The sequence below is a fragment of the Vombatus ursinus genome, unplaced genomic scaffold (genome assembly GCF_900497805.2).
Source record: "Vombatus ursinus unplaced genomic scaffold, bare-nosed wombat genome assembly UNPS02015255.1, whole genome shotgun sequence".
NCBI classification, from domain to species: Eukaryota; Metazoa; Chordata; class Mammalia; order Diprotodontia; family Vombatidae; genus Vombatus; species Vombatus ursinus.
In genome coordinates this window covers 9,408,719-9,427,280 of record NW_020955033.1, presented here as the reverse complement: position 1 = coordinate 9,427,280, position 18,562 = coordinate 9,408,719, and the positions used below count along the sequence as shown (strand labels likewise).

Sequence of the window (18,562 nt, the reverse complement as noted above, 5' to 3'; positions counted from 1 at the left end):
ACACCAAGAGTCGGACACAATTGAAACAACTGAACAACAGTGACTGAAGAGAACTTCTTTCTGAGTGTAGCCCCCTTTCCTGGAAGTCTGTAGTTTTGCTAAACATGGGCACTTATCTTCTGTCCTTCCTTGGAAAGCTCTTGAGGCTCAGAGATGCACTTCATTCACTATGCATTTCTAGTCAGAAAGCCTACTTCTAAACCGTGACTCTGCCACTTATTATTTCTGTGACCTTGGGCAAATAAATCCCTTATACTCTGTAGGCCTCAGTTTCCTCATCTGTAAAATGAAGGATTGGGCTGAGTGGCTGCCTCTGAGGTGGTTTCCAGATCTAAATCTATAGTTATATGACCCTTTTAAGACATAACCCAGGTGCTCCCTACTCCATGAATACTTCCCTGATTTTCCATTTAAGAGTGATTTATTTATCCCTTCTTGATTTTTCTGTGGCAGTTTATCTTCATCTCCTTACCACAGTCTAACTTAAATCATACTCATTTGTATGTCTGACTTATATCCCTATTAGAATGTAAAGTCCCTGAGGGCAAGGACGGTGCTGTTTTCATCTTTATATTCTGAACACCTAATATTTCGCCTTCCATATGTAGGTATTTAAGTGTTGGTTGGTGTAACTGAATTCTTTTAAACCATATGCTTTCATGGCAATATGCAAGGGCATGAGCATTCCCTGAATGAAAGATTATACAGTCTCTCTACCATAGTAGATGATTTCTGTGAGTTTCTGTGGATGAAAACTTCATCACCCTGAAGTGACTTTTCTGGGCATGATCCTCTGTGAATAACTAAGGTGATCCTCAGATGACAGACCCATGACCCACTGCCAGACCTGGTCTCAAAGCCTTTCCTGCTTGAGAGAACCTTCTAGAATTCCCATTAGGCTGGCCTCGCCTTCAAGAAGTCAGGGTCCTCTTCATGGGGATTGGGGTAGCATTTCAGTGAAAGGGTGGATTAGACCTTAGAGATTTCATGGTGGTCCTAAACTCAGAGTAGTTTCAAAATTACCTTTTGTGTTCGTATGATGATGATTTAAAGTTCCAAATAATTAAAAGAGCAGGAAATTATTTTTATGTGTTTGTAATGTTACCATCACATATGAAGCAGGGAAAAAGGAAAGACGGCAGCTGAGATTTAGACAACCTTCCTTTATTCCTCAGGGCAGCAGTCACTTGGCGGTGGTTACATATTGTAAGAGCTGGGATGTGAATATGTTGGGGACGGAAGTCAGACAAAGAGAGACTCAGTCTCTGAGAATGCTGTTGTCAAGTAGCAGGGAAATGGTAAATAAGGGCCTTGAAGTCAAGTTGTGGAGCCGAATAACAAATGTTTGTTTGCCAGGAAGATGCTGTTTGTCATTATTTGAAAGGAACCAGTGGCTACTGGTACTACTGACTGGCAGCCAGGACAATAAACCACAGAGACCCCATGATTGAAAGAGGACAATTATGTTAAAGGGTGCTATTTTAAGGGGGAAAAAACCGATGGTCTACTCCTTTGCTTTTCCCAGTACTATTCCATAATGACATGTATCACCAAGGAAATATATGGAACTTACTTGAGATGTCATTCTGAGGTAATTTGGTACCATTTTGTACAAGGGAGGGGCTTAGCTTACATCTCGGTTGATTGTACTGTCTTGTATTTTTATTGTAAACTCCATACCTCTGGCACATGTGATGAGTGTATGTACCCATGGAAATTACACAGGACTGAGACGGGACCTTCTCAGAGTTTAGCTATATAAGAGGCTACATAGAGTAGCGCTCACACCTCCCTACAGAGCCACCTTTTACATGAAGTGAATGCCATCAACAATAGTTCTTTTTTTTAAGATGTCATCAGTTAATCAACAACCATTTATTATTCACCTACTATATTACCAGACACCTGGCTACAGAGGGAGGAGGGGAGAAGAAAAAGGGAGGGAGGGAAAGAGAGAGAGAGAGAATATTAAGACAGAAGAAAGGAAGAGAAAAGGGAGGAAAAAGAAAGGAGAGGAGAAAAGAAAGAGATGAAGAGAGGAGAAAAAAGGAGAAGTATAAGAAGAAAGGAGAAAAAAACAGGAAGAGAAAGAGGGAGAAGAATGGAGAGAAAGAAAGGGAAAGAAAGAGCAGCAATAGAAGGGGAAGAGAAGAAGAGGGAGATTATGTAAGGTGGAGGTAAAGAGGGAGTGCATTTCAGGAAAGAGGGATAGCTAGTACATTGACAAAGAGATGAGAGAATGAGTGCCCTTGGTGAAGAACAGAGAGAAGCTAAATTTGTCATGAATTCAGAGTGTGGGAGGCTGGGATAATGTATGATGAGGCCGGGAAGATAAGTTGGGGATAGGTTGAGAAGGTCTTTAAAAAGTAAATGGGTCAGCTAGGTGGCATAGTGGATAGAGCACTGGCCCTGGAGTCAGGAGGGCTTGAGTTCAAATCTGGCCTCAGACACATAACACTTACTAGCTGTGTGACCCTGGGCAAATCACTTAACCCCAATTGCCTTAAAAAAAAAAAGGTAAACAGAGGAGTTTCTGTTTGACCCTAGACACAGGACTGGAATTGATCGAGTGGGGGAATGGCATGCTCAGATCTGTAATTAAGGAAAATCACTTTGGACTGGAGTGGGAAAGAGGCCAGAACTCTACCCACTGCGCTGCCTAGCTACCCCTCTTCATCATTTCTTATAGCATACTATATACTATATAGCACTACTAGCTCTTCTTATAGAATACTGTTGTATTCCATCACATTCATATACCATAACTTGCTCAACCATTGACCAATTGATGAGTATACCCTCTGTTTCCAATACTTTTCCACCACAAAAAGACCTGCTATAAATATTTGTGCACACATAAGTCCTTTTTTCTTTTTTCTTTCATCTCTTTGAGGTATAGATATAGTAGTGGTATAGCTAGGTCAAAGGGTTTACACAGTTTAATAGTTCTTTAGTCCTAGTTCCTAACTGCTTTCCAGGTTGCTTGGAAAAGTTCATAATTCCACCAACCATGCATTAAGTTACCTCTAGTTCTCCAGCAAGTCATTTTCCTTTTCTGTCTCCTTTGTCATTCTGATGGGTATGAGGTGGAATTTCAAACATTTCAGATAATTTGAAGGAGAGCACTAAGGACTACCATGATCTACAAAGGCTTCATGTAGGAGGTAGACCATTAGATGAGACTTGAAGGAAGCTCAGGATTCTGAAGGACAAAGGGGAGGTGATTGTTCACCCCCAAGCACGAGAGTTCTTCATTCCTCTGCAAAGACATGAAAGTGTGGACAAGTTCAAGGAAAAGGAAGTAGACCTGTTTGATTGTGACTAAGTCTGAGTGAATAGGACAAATGTGTATTAAGTGTGGAAAGGTAGATGGAAGTCACATTTTATTTTATTTTTTTACATGTGAAGCATGCAAAACTTATTTCCGTGTTAGCCATGTTTTTCATGTTTTTTTTATTTATTTCATTAAATATTTCTCAATTGCAAAAAATTTTAACATTCATTTTTTAAAATTTTGAGTTCCAGATTCTCTCCTTTCTTGTTCCTCCCTCTCCTTGAGAAGGCAAGCAATTTGATATCAATTGTACGTGTGAAGTCCTTCAAAACATTTTCGATATTAGTCATGTTGCAAAATAAAACACAGACCAAAAAACACTAAGAAAAATAAAGTAAAAAATTATACTTCAGTCTGCATTCTGAGTTCATCAGTTCTCTCCCTGGTGATGAATAGCATTTTTCATCATGGGTCCTTTGGAATTGTCTTAGATCATTGTCTTGATGAGGGTAGCTAAGTCTTTCATAGCAGATCATCATTACAATATTGCTGTTATTATGTACAGAGATCTTCTGGTTCTGCTCACTTCACTTTGCATCAATTCATATAGGTCTTCCCAGGTTTTTCTGACACCATCCCCTTTCATTATGTCTAATAGCACAGTATTATTCCATTACAATCATATACCATAACTTGTACAGCCATTGCCCAATCTATGGGCATCCCTTTCAATTTCAGTTCTTTGCCACCACAAAAAAAAAAAAAAAGCTGCTATAAATAATTTTTGTGCAAATGAGTCATTTTCCCTTTTCTCTGATCGCTTTGGGATACAGAACTACTAGTGTTTATTGCTGGGTCAAAGGATATGTATGCACAGTTTTGTAGATCTTTGGGCATTATTCCAAATTATTTTCCAGAGTTGTTGGACCAATTCACAACTCCACCAACAGTACATTAGTGTCTCTATTTTTCCACATTCCCTCCAGTCTTTGTCTTTTTTTCCTTTTCTGTTATGTTAGCCAACCTAATAGGTATGAGGTAGTATCTAAGAATTGTTTTTTTTATTTTTTTACTAAGAATTGTTTAAATTTGCATTTCTCTAATCAGTAGTGATTTAGAGCATTTTTTTCATACGACTATTGATAGCCTTGATTTTTCCTTCTGAAAACTACTTGTTCATATCCTTTGGCCATTTATCAGTTGGGGAATGACTTGTATTTTTATAAATTCTGTTCAGCTCCCTACATATTTGAGAAATTAGGCCTTTATCAGAGAAACTTGCTGTAAAGAATTTTTCCTACTTTCCTATTTTCCTACTAATTTTGGATGCATTAGTTTTGCTTGTGCAAAAGCTTTTAAAATTTCTTGTAATCAAAATTGTCCATTTTACTTCCCATGATCCTCTCTATTTCTTATTTGGTCATAAATTCTTCCCTTATCCATAGATCTTGCAGGCACATTTTTCTGTAGTCCCCTAATTTACTTAGGATATTACCCTTTATGTCTAAATCATGTACCCATTTTGACCTTATCTTGGTATATAGTGTGAGATGTTGGTTTATGCCTAGTTTCTGCCAAACTGCTTTCCAGTTTTCCTAGCAATTTTTGTCAAATGGTGAGTACTTACTCCAAGCTTGGATCTTTGGGTTTATCAAACATTAAGTTACTATGGTCATTTACTTCTATGTATTCTGTACCTAATCTATTCCACTACTCCATCACTTTATTAGCCACTACCAGATTGTTTTTATGATTACCACTTTGTAGTATAGTTTGAAATCTGGTACTGCTAAGATGTCTTCCTTCACATTTTTTTTTCTTTGATTTCCTTGGTATTTTTGACCTTTTGTTCTTCCAGATTAATTTTGTTATTTTTTCCAGCTCTGTAAAATAATTACTTAGTAGTTTGATTGGTTAGGTGCTGAATAGGTAAATTAACTTAGTTAGAATTGTTATTTTTATTATATTGACTTGGATCTCCCGTGAGCAATTAATATGTTTCCATTTGTTTAAATCTGTCTTTATTTGTGTGATGGAAATCACATTGTAAAGAGCTTTAAATACTAAACTGACTTTATATTTTATCCTAGACCCAGAGGCATTTGGAGCAGTATGATCTAATCTGATTTTCCCATTTTATAAATGAGGAAACTGAATCTCAGAGAGGTTGAGTAACGTGGCTGAAGTTCCACAGGTAATAAGTTACATGGTATCAAAGGCCCCATTAACTCTAAAATTAGCTGTAAAATTCTGCACTTCCGACCTTACTTATCCAACCCCTTCTTCTCTGTTCCTCCTCTCCTCACCAACAAGTGTTTTTGAGAGGTTGATTGTGACATTTTGGAATAAGATAAACTAGAGTAATGGAATAGGTGCTGTACTACTAGCTAGTAATCAAGAAATTAAAACTTTCTGGCCCCTGGAAACCAGTATTGGGCTAATTCTTAGCATTTCTGACTTCTGTTCCTTATGAAATCAATAAATTACTTTCCTTTTTTCCTCACACTGTATTACATTTTTTTAAATTAGAAAAGAAGACATTCATTTTTCCTTTGCTTGTCCATTAGCATACTGAATTATTGAGTTAAATTTATTAAGAAGGCACAATAACATGATTCACAGGTTAATTTATTTTGTGAAGTATGCCATCTGTTTTCTGCTTGCCCCTAGAAATACAGAAGTGATGCAATCTTTAGAACAGAGAGCACGCACAAAGAAAAAAGTATGCACTCCTAGAAGCCTTTCTCTTTAAGCATATTTTGCCCTCTGCATGTACCTCTTAAAGGGATCCCATCTGTTCATCAGTCTGTCTGTCTCTCATACTGGCATGTCACCATCTTTTATTCTACTAGACCAATAAGGTGGCATAGAGGAGGTAGAGTTTCTGAGCTAGGCATTATGATTGAATATAGTACTTGGAGGCAGGAAGGAGGTAGGGGGAAATGGAGTATAGAACTTGGGAATGGGAATGAGGCTGGGCATATAAAATTTGGAGGACCAGAAATGGAACTACAGGCATCAAGCATAGGGCCTAAAACTTCCTAAATTGTTCACTACATAATCGGGCTCACAGGGAAGGAAGAAGTAGAATCTAGGAATGGGACCTTGAATCTGCCCACTCTATTTGATAACCAATACTCTACAAAGAACAGTTCAACCTGTTTTAAACAAATTGCATCTTTTTGGGGTGCCTTTTATCTAAAGCTCATATTTTCATGAGATTAGATCAAATAATTATGTAAAGTGCTCTTTAAACCTTAAAAATATATTATTGTTATATCATGCTTAAAACTGTGGAAGCAAAGCATTTTAAGTTTGTTTTTTTGGATTTTTTTTTTTAACCCTAAACCTAGGGCTGGAACATGGAATTCTAATCCTGGTCAACTGATGATATCCTTATGACATCTTTAATCATCTACCTTCCTTCAGCCTCATTTTTCCACATCTATAAAATTCAAATAGTATCACTTGGCATTAGCGTGTTTATGTGTATATAGTACTGGGACCACTCTTTAAGCTCGTAATGATATTTCACAGGGTGTGTAGCTGACTACTTTTCTCCTCAAGGTTGTAGGGCCAACCCAAGGAGTTAGGGGTTTCTAACACTAGTTCCTGAGTCCCACTGTTCTGTTAATTATCAGTTAGCTAGTCAAACTCTATTAGCTTTTTAAGAAAGGGGGTTACCGAGAAGACATAGAAAGAACAGTTGTTACAAAACAGTTTCCCCAAATGGGGAGTAGGCTTGCACATACAGCGTCCCCAAGGAGAATGAGATTAAAGCATAATAGTAGAGAGTCACATATGCAGAGAACATGTGTGCCAAAAGGACACTTATGAATCCTAATCTAGAAGTCTTTTCCTCACTTTGCAGAGAATTTAATAAGTTCTCCTTAGGTGAGCTCTAAGGATCAACGCCTTTCTAAAAGCCATTGCCACCACTTCTCTCTCACAAGGGGGGCACCATTTCTGAAGCCCACATCATCTTTAGGTACCATCCTAAAGTAGCTTGTACTTTTTATGTTGAGCTACACTTCTGTTTTAGACTAGCCTTTTACCTAAGACCTGGAAAGAATAAACAAAAGAAATGAAGATACCTGTGGAACCATAGCAGCTGGGAGCGAGAGAAAGGGCGAGACACCTTTCCTTCTCCACCTGGCAGCTCATAGAAGTCCTTGTATCCAATCACCAGAAAGGATAAAAGATTGAAAGATCATTGGGACTTTTGTTTTGTGTGCAAATGCAGTTCTAGCTCATCACTTCTTGATTCACTGGTTCCTCTATCTCTGTTGCCAGCCCTGCAATCAAGCATGATAGGAAACAGGTTTCCCAAGTTTTGCACATTGGATTGCAACTACTCATATCTGCATTCTCTGTGTAACCCACCAAAGGGGACAAAATCCCTGTATGTTCTAAGAACTGGGTCTTCATTGGCCAGTCACCCCATTAATGGTATCCGGATATACTGTGGCCATCACAATTGAAGAATACTCAGAAAGATGAATTGGAAATACTATAGTTTCAAGCATATTGCTTTTTGCTCTATTTATAAAATTAATTTGATTTTACATATTGGAACAAGTAGCTCAGTAATTTTTTAGTCATATACAAATCTTCATGGCCACATTTGGGGTTTCTTTTTCAAAAATACTGGAGTGGTTTGACATTTTCTTTTCCAATTCATTTTACAGATGAGGAAACTGAAGCAAACAGGATAAAATGACATACCCAGCTAGTTAAGTGTCTGAGGCCAGATGTGAACTCAGGAAGATGGGTCTTCCTGACTTTAGGCCCAGCACTCTATCTGCTGGGCCACCTAGCTGCCCTGAATTAGATACTGCCATTGAGTTATGTGATTCTGTTAGTGTTTATTGTGTGAGGTTTGTGGGGTGTTCGGGAGGACTAGCACCTCTGGTATGAGCTTGCCAAACCCTTTATCAGGGCTGCTCATCCACCTGTGATGTCCCACCTGATTCATCCAACTCTTACCCATGGTTCCAAGAACCCGTAACATGTGCAGTGGCCACAAACCATCTCAGTAGATTGGCTAAATGAGGTTGAGGGTTACCAATAGACCTCAAACCTGTTGGTGAGTTAGAGGAATGTCTGCTCTAAGAATGTGAAGATTTTCCTCAAGGAATGGGTAGATAAGAATAATTTGTTTCAACAGCCATGAAGATGGCTGAAGCAGGTGATGTGGAGCACTTAGAGCTTTGTCAGACATCAAAGACACCAAGGTCATCTACTGCATCCTGGGTCATTGCCAGTCATCCTGACTTTTGTCTTGCCACTGGACTTTGGTGACTCTGGAAGAGAGACTGAGGCTGAGGTTTTAATGTGTGCAGCTCTGCCTCACTTAAATTCAATTCACGTGTGAATCTAGGCATCACTCTGTGATGTCATTGGTCCTCTTTGAAAACAAAAGACAAATGACATTGTGTAGGAGAAGATAATGGTGGAGTGTATCTAATTTATGGATCATGGGGTTGAGCTTTGTGCCATTAGGTTTATTACTATTTATGTTAAATTAGAAGTAATTCACAATCTATATTTTAACATTTAAGTAAAATAATAAAAGATATACAAATATATAAAGTTTAATTAAACCTTTATATATACTGATCGTTATTTCATAACATATGAAAGCTGGCTTGGCCTCGCCCCCTTTTTTCATATAAAATTAAATCAGTTCATATAGTAGCCACTTGCTGTTTTAACTGAAGGTGTATAAGTGGTGTTAAGTGGTGTCTGATATGGACCTAATCTATTAGAAAACTTATGAGTAACTAATCATTTGGAAATAGAAATCTTGAAGTATGAATTATCAAAGATATACTTATTGGAAAATACTACACCAAGAGCAAGTTACAACACATTACAAATAAAGAATTTCAGAGAAGTGGAATAAGGGATGTCAACAGAAAATGTATGAGCAGAAAGAAAAAAAAAAGACAGTCACATAGCAGGAGTAAGATAGTCAAATCACAGTGGTAAGCACATAATATCAAAATAATGGGACAAAGACCCCCTGGATGTTAGACTGGTCCCCTGGGGCAAATTTAGAAGAGGATATGACATAGACAATCTTCACACAGTTCAGGCAAGGATGGAAGGGTTGGGATCTGTATGATAAATGGAAATACCTACATTGACACTACAAACTGCTGCAAAAATGCCGTTGAAAAGATATACTGACAACTTTGAGATCTTTTCTCAAAATTCATAAATAAAAAAATTAAACATCTATGCAATTTTTTTTTCAAAATCCATTTAGCTATACATAGAAACTGAATAACTTTTTTATTGTCCAGTCATTGTACTTCAACCAAAGTTGTTGTTTAAAAAAAAAAATGCTTGACCCAATAAAAACATGACTCTGGAGTTCAAGGACTTGGGTTCAAATGTCACCTCAGATGCTAAGTACCTTACAGCAAGCAAGTCATCTAATCTCCTTGGGCTTCAGTTTCCTTGTTGCTAAAATGAAGAGGTTGGACTAAAGATTCCTTACATGTCTAGACATCTGATCCAGTGATCTTACATGACTGGAAATGATCCTCTTACAGCCCTCTTTGTTGGGAAAATGAACCTAAAAGTCTTAATTCTTTTACCTTCCAGAATTTACACTAGCCTTATTTGACGTTGCTGGGTCACTTTGTTTAAAAGAGTCAGGTCAGATTTTATTGCTTTAGGCCTATGAACATAACAAAGTGCCCTGGATTGTGAGTTGGGTGACCTGGATTCTGGTTCTTGTTCTGCTACTGTCTTCTCGGCCTTTGGCAAATGGCATCACCCCCATGGGCATCCATCTTCTAATCTCCAAAACAAGTAGGCTGAATCAGAGAATCTCTAAGGTCCCTTCATCTCTAAAACTACAATTCTAGGTGCAGTGTAATCATCAGAGTAAGTTACAGGTAGAGTGAGTCAGTTTCTCATATTTAGCATTTCAGAGATAATATCATAAAAAGAAGTCAGGCCAATATGTTGAAAAGGAAGAAAAGAAGAAAGTTGGTTTTGATATTGCTATTCCATGAGGAAAGGGAGACTAGACTCTGAATGAAGCCTTACTGAAGTAAGTTATGAAGACCCTCAAATTCAATCCCTAATTTCTTTTTTTTAAGGATCATTATTGGCTTATTTTATTAACTCCATTTAAAGATTATTATAAGAAGAGGGCTGATTCCAATCCAGAATAGGCCTATGTGGCTTGTTAGGTTCTCTCCATGTTTTGTTTTGTTTGTAACTGTTAAACATAGTTCATCAAAATGAATCCACCCAGTAGATATGTCAGAAAATGTATTTTTGCACCTCTTGTTAAGGAATTGAGTAACATGCTTTATCATTGGCCCTCTGGAGACACGGTTGGTCATTGCGTTGATCAGAGTTCTTAAGTTTTTCAAAGTTGTTTTTCTTTACAATTTGATATCTTTTTATAAATCATTCTCCTTGTTCTGCTCACTTTACTTTGTACATAAGAAACTACAATTCTGAGAATCTCTGCAAAATCTAGAAGGATAAAGAAGACTCTTCTCCCCACAAATCCTCCCTTGAAGGCTTATTTCTCACTCCTTTATATGTTAGAAATATTTCATCTGCTGTCATGAGACTGGCGGCATAGCAACCTGATTTATGAAAAACATATTTCAGAGATGAGTTGTCCTTTCATCTTTTCTTTATTTTCCCATGAGAAATAAATATAGTCTCTAGGCAATTGGGAAAATATTTATGGAGTTAAGGGTTTGCAGCATGATGTGGTGAGAAAAGCAGTGGTTCTAGACTCAGGAGACCTTGGTTTCTCACCTTACTTATTTTGTGAGCATGGGCAAATTATTAGGTTTCTCTGTTATCCCTTTTCTTCATATATAAAATGGGGAGAATACTTGAACTGCTTACTTTATACGGTGTCTTAATAGAATCTAACATGCTTTCAATAATAAAGCATTTTGTAGTTGTGACTTCACCTCTTGTTGCACTATTTAGAATTCTCAATGCCATACTGCCATCACATTAGGAAGCTTGCTTACAGAAGATAATACACACAAAGACTGGTAAGATAAAGATTCAGGATGGAGCAGTGGATGGATCAAACTCCATGATGATGTCAGTGAGCTTTTGCTGTCCTGGCCATTTTTTGATAAACAGAGTAATTTACAATTCTGAAAAGAATTGTCTGTAACTAGCTCTGTGGTATAAAGTAAGTACATGAATGGGTGTTCCCTTCATTGAAGCAGTCTCAAGAGTTAAAGCTTAAAGTCTTTTGTTATCAGAGTTGGTGTTGAACCTGCATTCCATGTGGTGGAAGACACTGCCACAATACAATCTAACTGACGGAAGATCTAGATTTAAAACTAGTCTTCCAAGTGGAGGTCACACAATCACAGAATCTCCCAAGTTGGAAGGAGAAGTAAAAGAAAGGGAGCAAGCAATCATTTAGCACCTACTATGTGCCAAGCATTGTGCTAAGTGCTTTATAAGTAATATTTTGTTTGATCCTCACAATAATACCCCTACGAGGTAGATTCTTTTATTATCTCCATTTTGTAATTGAGGAAACTGAGACAAGCAGAGGTTAAGTGATTTGCTCAGAGTCACATGTATAGCTAGTGTCCAAGGTTGCATTTGAATTTGGGTCTTCCTGACTGCAGGCCTGGTGTCAATCCAGTGCACCACCTGCCTGTCTAGGAATTTTGGAAGCCATTCTGTCCAAAGGGTATCTACTCTGCATCATCCCCAACAAGTGTTCATCTGGTTTGCAGAAGATCTCAAGTTGGAGGGTACCCACTGCTTCTGTAGGTAGCCTCATCCTCCTTTGGGATAGTTCTAATTGTTAGGAAGTTTTCTTAATACCAAGCCTAAAGACCAGAAGAGGAAAAAAATTCCATTATACAACATAATTACATATCAGGTAACTCCATATGTGCTGGAATGTGTTAGACACAACTCCTTTTATAAAAGAAAAAAAATTGTCTTATACTCCATAAATTAAGCATTAAAGAAATATTTCTCTTTTACTCCAGCCAAAATATATAGAGATGCAGCCTGGTATGGTGGGCAGAGAACTGGTCTTGGAGTCCAAAGGCAAAAGTTTGGCTCCAATATTTACTAGCTGTGGGAACCTAGCCAAGTCAGTTAGTTTGTCTGTGACTCACTTCCTTCATCTGTGAAACACTGATATCATTTATAACTCACATTTATATAATTCTTTGCAAACTTTAAAGTACAATATAAACATGAATTATGTTGTAACTAAAATATTTTTTTCCAAAGGGGGAACATCACATTAAACTGGCAGTGACCAAGACTCATAGACTTTTAGCCCTCAAAAAGAGCTCTCCCTCACTTACTTTAGAGATGAGACAGTTAAGACTTCAGTTCAGAGAAGTGCCCAAGGCCACAATGCATATCAGAAATCTTATGGGCTTAAGTTCTGACTGTTCTTTACTCTTTGATGATTTTAGAAAGGAAATGCTCTATAAATGATCAGTTGGAAGATGCTTTGAACTTATAAATTGAATGGAACTTTGAACAGCTGAATAATTTTTAAATATTCATGAATAAAGATGGTGTAGTACATTCCTCTTGAAGTTTTAAAACCACAAAAGAAATTAGTTTGACCATTATAACCAGGACAAAATTTTCTTCCCCTCCCCCCCAAGTTATAAAGAACCAGATGCTGTAGTGGATGAAAAACTGACCTCAAAGCCATGAAGACCTGGGTTGAAGTCTGAACTCGGGCGCATTCCTACTTTGTGACTGGGTGAATCACTTAATTTCTCTGTGCATTAGGCATGTCTCTAAGATTATAAATGTCAGAGAAAATGCCTACCTGCATTGACTCTGAAAATTGGCATTGGTAGGGAGTTTCTTCACACTGTAGTTCCATATAGCAATGAATCAGATGGAGGAAATCCTTAACTTACAAAATGTGGCTGCCATTGCTGGGGATGCCTGGGATCCCATTCTCTTTGCAGCTTCTGGGGTTTCTCAAGAATTAACCAGTCCTCTCCCCAAAACTTCCTTTGCTGCTGTTTAAATCTCATGAGTCCTGCTAGAGCCCAGTGAAGAAAGAGGAGCCTCTGTGTGTGGTGGGGCTAGAGGAAGTGAAGCTGGGGGAGTGGTTGGGGAGGGAAGATGTCTTCCTGGCAATCTTTTTTTTTAAAAAAATAATTAACTTATTTATTTTTTGTTTTCAACATTCACTTACATAAGATTTTGAGTTTTAAATGTTCTCCCCCTCCCCAGGTCAGTGTGCAATCTGATATAGGTTCTACTTATGCATTCATATTAAACATTTTCCCATTAGTCATGATGTAAAGAACAATTAGAACTAATGGGAGGAACCACAAGAATGCAGCAATAAAACAAAACAACAAAGGAAAAGGAGAGCAAATAGTATGCTTCCATCTGTATTCAGACTCCATAGTTCTTTCTCTGGGTATGGATAGCATTTTCCATTGGGAGTCTTTTGGAGTTGTCTTAGATCCTTGCATTGCTGAGAAGAGCCAAGTCTATCAAAGTCAGTCATTGCACAGTGTGGCTGTTATTGTGTACAACGTTCTCCTGGTTCTGCTCACTTAACTCAGCATCAGACCATACAAGGCTTTCCAGGTTTTTCTGAAGTCTGCCTGCTCATCATTTCTTATAGCACAAAAGTATTCCATTACATTCATATACCACAATTTGTTCAGCCATTCCTCAATTGATGGGTATCCCCTCAATTTCCAATTCCTTGCCACCACAGTAAGAGTTGCTATAAATATTTTTGTACATGTGGGTCCTTTTCCCGTTTTTATGATCTCTGTGGGATACAGACCTAGAAGTGGTATTGTTGGGTCAAAGGGTATACACAATTTTATAGCCCTTTGGGCATAGTTCCAAATTGTTCTCCAGAATGGTTGGATCAATTTACAACTCCACCAACAACTCATTAGTGTTCCAATTTTCCCACATCTTTTCCAACAGGTATTATTGTCCTGTTTTGTCATGTTAGTCAATCTGATAGGTATGATGTGGTACCTCAGAGTTATTTTGATTTGCATTTCTCTAATCAATAGTGATTTAGACCATTTTTTCATATGACTATAGATAGCTTTAATTTCTTCATCGAAAAACTGCCTGTTCATATCCTTTGACCATTTGTTAATTGGGAAATGACTTGTATTCTTATACATTTGATTCACTTCTTTATATATTTTAGAAATGAGGCCATTATCAGAGAAGCTGACTGTAAAAATTCTTTCCCAGTTTTCTGCTTCCCTCCTAATCTTGGATACATTGGCTTTGTTTGTGCAAAAACTTTTCAATTTAATGTAATATAAATTACCCATTTTGCATTTCATAATATTCTCTACCTCATAAATTCTTCCCTTCTCCATAGATCCGAAAGGTAAGCTATTTCTTGCTCTCCTAGTTTGCTTATAGTATCAGCCTTTATAATCCTGTACCCATTTTGACTTTATCTTGGTATAGGGTGTAAGATGTTGGTCAATGCCCAGTTTCTGCCATACTATTTTCCAGTTTTCCCAGCAGTTTTTGTTAAATAGTGATTTCTTATCCCAGAAGCTGAAGTCTTTGGATTTATCAAATAGTAGATTAGTATAGTCATTGACTGTTGTGTCTTGTATACCTAATCTATTCCACTGATCCACCACTTAATTTCTTAGCCAGTACTGAGTAGTTTTGTCTTCCTGGCAATCTTAAATTGGAATGTAGAATAAAATTTTTTTCCTTGGAAATGATATTAAAAATAATGTTTAAGTTCTATAGTATAATAGTAATGTAATTCAGAAATTTGAGGGTAATTTTTGTTTGGTTTTTGTTTTCTGGACATGTTATTTTATTGATGCAAGTTAAAAATTCCAGTGTCAAAACTCCTGGCATCAATTTAGCTCAGCAACTCACTTGTAACTTACCCACTTAAGAGAACTGCCTAGATGGCGATGGGGGTGGAAAGGTTAAGTGACTCTGCCTCGGTCATTTAGGTTTCCAATATGACAGGCTGTTTCATCAATATTATGTATTCAGTGCATTTTTTATTACCTCATCTGATGGTTTATAAGATGGCTTCTTTAGGAAAATATCCAAATTCCAAACAACTAATACAAATGCACTTTTAAAATATAACCCATTTGTAAATAGAAAGTTGCCTGTACTTGATAGAGAAGCAATCAAACATCATTTCCTCTACCTCCAGAGTGCACGTGTGAATGTGATGCCCTAATGATTTGTTCAGGAGAGTTGTTAAATACTGCAGTGAAATAGGTTTCCTTTGGCCAATATATTAAGGCCTAATGATGGTCCCATCATGCTTGGTTGAAGGGCTGGCAACAGAGATAGAGGAACCAGTGAATCAGGAGGTGATGAGCTGGAACTGCATTTGCACACAAAACAAAAGTCCCAATGATCTTTCAGTCTCTTGTCCTCCCTGGTGATTGAGGACAAAGATTTCTGTGAGCTACCAGGTGGAGAAGGAAAGGTGTCTCGCCCTTTCTCCCACTCTCAGCTGCTGTTGTTCCATAAGCCCACAGAACCTCCATTTCTTTTGTGTTTATTCTCTCTGGTTCTTAGGTGAGATCTTCTAATCTCCAAAAGAGTAGGCTGAATCAGAGAATCTCTGAAGTCCCTCCATCTCTAAAACTTATTTTTCAGAGGTGTGAAATAACTTACTATTTGTGATGTCTTTAAGTTGAGCTGGACATTGTTTGACTTTGCTTGAGAGTGTTTTCAGGTTCTGCAAGGCTTCTTTCTTGCTCTCTAGCACAGTAATTATGTGGCTGACTTGGCTGAACACTCAATTCTCCTATTCCTTGCTTAATAGTATAACAGCTGCCAGCCCCACAGCTAGGCAGTAACAATAGAACTAATGAATTAAGCCATTAGTACTCACTAAGACTCAACCAGAATTAATTGCATTAACTACCTGTCATCTTGAAAAGCAGAGAACAAGTCTGTGAGGGACTAAAAGCACTCTGACAGTCAAATTCAGTTGAAAGTGCATATAGAATTGTGATGAAGTACTATTGTGCTAGAACAATGATGAGAGGGTGTGGTTTCAGAAAAAAAACATGATAAAACCTATATGAACTGATGCAAAGTGAAGCTAGAAGAACCAGGAGATCATTGTGCACAGTAACAGCAACGCTGTAATGATGATCAACTGTGAAAGACTTGGCTATTCTGATCGCTACAAAGGACTGATGGTGAAAAAATCCTCTCCACCTCCAGAGAGAGAACTGATGAACTCTGAGTGCAAACTGAAGTGTAATGTTCTCATTTTATTTTTATTATTCTTGATTTTTTAAAAAATATGGTTAACATGGAAATATGTTTTGCATGGTTTCACATGTATAATTAATATCATACTGCTTACCTTCTTGGTGGGAGTGGGAAGGAGGGAGAGAATTTGGAAATCAAAATTTAAAAAGAAAAGGTTATTAAAAATAAATAATTTTTTTTAAAAAAAGAAAGAAAGAAAGTACATGTAGATTAAGAACCATAAAACTTAATTGCATAATCTTAGTTTTGGAAGGGCCCTTAGAGGTCAGCTCATCGAACACATGCTTGACCACCATGGAAAGAACACTAGATGTAGAACTGAAGAACTTGATTGCAAATCCTGGCTCTGCCATTGATAGCCTATGTAGCCTTAGGCAAGTCACGTTGGTTGTCTGGGCCTCAGTTTCCTTATTTGTCAACTGAGTCTTTGTAACCTTTCAGGTCCTTTGACCTGATGATCCCTCTATGATAGTGGTTCTCAAAGTGTGGCCCATTAGATCCCTGGGGTCTGTAGGACCCATTCAGGGAGACTATGAAGTCAAAACTCATTATAATAATATTAAGATGCTATTTGCCTGTTGAAAACACTTCCTTTTCTAACTGCATATCTTTGTGATGCCCAGTTTTCTTTGTATACTCCAACCAAGACAGATTGAATGTAGAAGATGTGAGATCCAACTGTCTTCTATTAAACCAGACATTAAATAGATTTGCAAAAATATGTAAAACAATGCCACTTTTCTCACTAATTTTTTGCTATGGAAAATATATTTATCTTTCATAAAATGTTATTTTCGTATGTAATGTGTTTATTATTGTTATTTTAAATAAATTAATGAACAACTATTTTTAAAATTTATCTGTTTTAATTTCTAATACAATAAATATCAATAGATGTGACCCACACAGACAAAAGCCCTTGGTGGGGATCCTCAAAGATTTTTAAGAGAGTAAAGGGATTGAGAATCATTACCCTACAACCTGCCCACAATAAGTGGTTGTCTAGCCTTTGCTTGAAGACTTTTAGTGATGAGGTACACATTCTCTTCCAAGGCAATCCTTTCTACTTTCAGAAAGTTTTACTTATGAGGAAATTTGTCCTTTTTTCAGACTTTTCAGCTTCCATCAATTGCTTCTAACTCTGCCCTCTAGAGTCAAGCAAAACAAGACTTTCCTCTTACATTTGGCAGACCTTCAGATTCTTTAAGACAACTATCATGTGTCTCCTATATCTTTTCTTCTCCAAGGTAAACATCCTCAATTCCTTCAAATGATCTTATAGCATGGTTTCAAGGCCATTTACCTTACTGCTTGCCTCCTTTTGCTGTACTGCGGTTTGTCAATATCCTTCTTACAATGTAATGCACAAAACTGAACAAAATACTCCAGATATAGCCTGACCAAAACAAAATGCAGCAGGATTTTCACCTCCCTCCTCCGAAATGCTGAGACCAGTCTAAGAGTTCACTAACTTACCTATAGTCCTATGCATGGTGAGTTTTCAATTCTGCTAAAACCCATAGATCTTTTTCATACAAATTGCTATTTAGCTGCACCTCCACCATCTTATACTTGAGAGGTTGATTTTTTTTTAAACTGGTGTCTAAGTCTTTTAACCTAACATCAAGATTGCTTTGAAAGGTGACTCCAGCTAGCAATGTGTTAGCTATTCCTTCTAGCTTTGTGTGATGTGTAAATTTGATAAGCCTACTATCTATACCTTTATCAAAGATAAAAAAATTTTCTGTGATGCAGGGCCAAACACAGATCTCTGGGGCACGCCTTCAAGTTGACATTGAGTCATTAATGATTACTCTTGGAATCCTGCCATTCAGCCAGTTGCAAATCCACCTAATTGTACTATGGTCTCCATCTTTGCACAATAGTTTGACATACTTTATGAAGTGCTTCACTGAAATCTAAGTAAAATGTAAATACATATGTATCATATATGTATATAGTAATCTTCTCATCTGCCACTCCTGTAATCCTGTCAGAAAAAGGAAATTAGTTTAGTCT

The 18,562-nt window shown here is 37.4% G+C and overlaps 1 protein-coding gene across 2 annotated transcripts in view; it reads left to right on the top strand.

The window, feature by feature from the left end:
* LOC114031713 (microtubule-associated protein RP/EB family member 2) overlaps positions 1-18,562 on the top strand; it is a 193,017-nt gene that overhangs the window by 14,798 nt on the left and 159,657 nt on the right. Inside the window, exon 2 of one of the 2 annotated variants that reach the window (XM_027846870.1) lies at positions 5,365-5,468. The exons of the other annotated variant lie outside the window; for it this stretch is intronic. The gene's annotated coding sequence lies outside the window, so the exon portion shown is untranslated. The remainder of the gene's footprint in view (positions 1-5,364; positions 5,469-18,562) is intronic. 2 annotated transcript variants of the gene reach the window in all.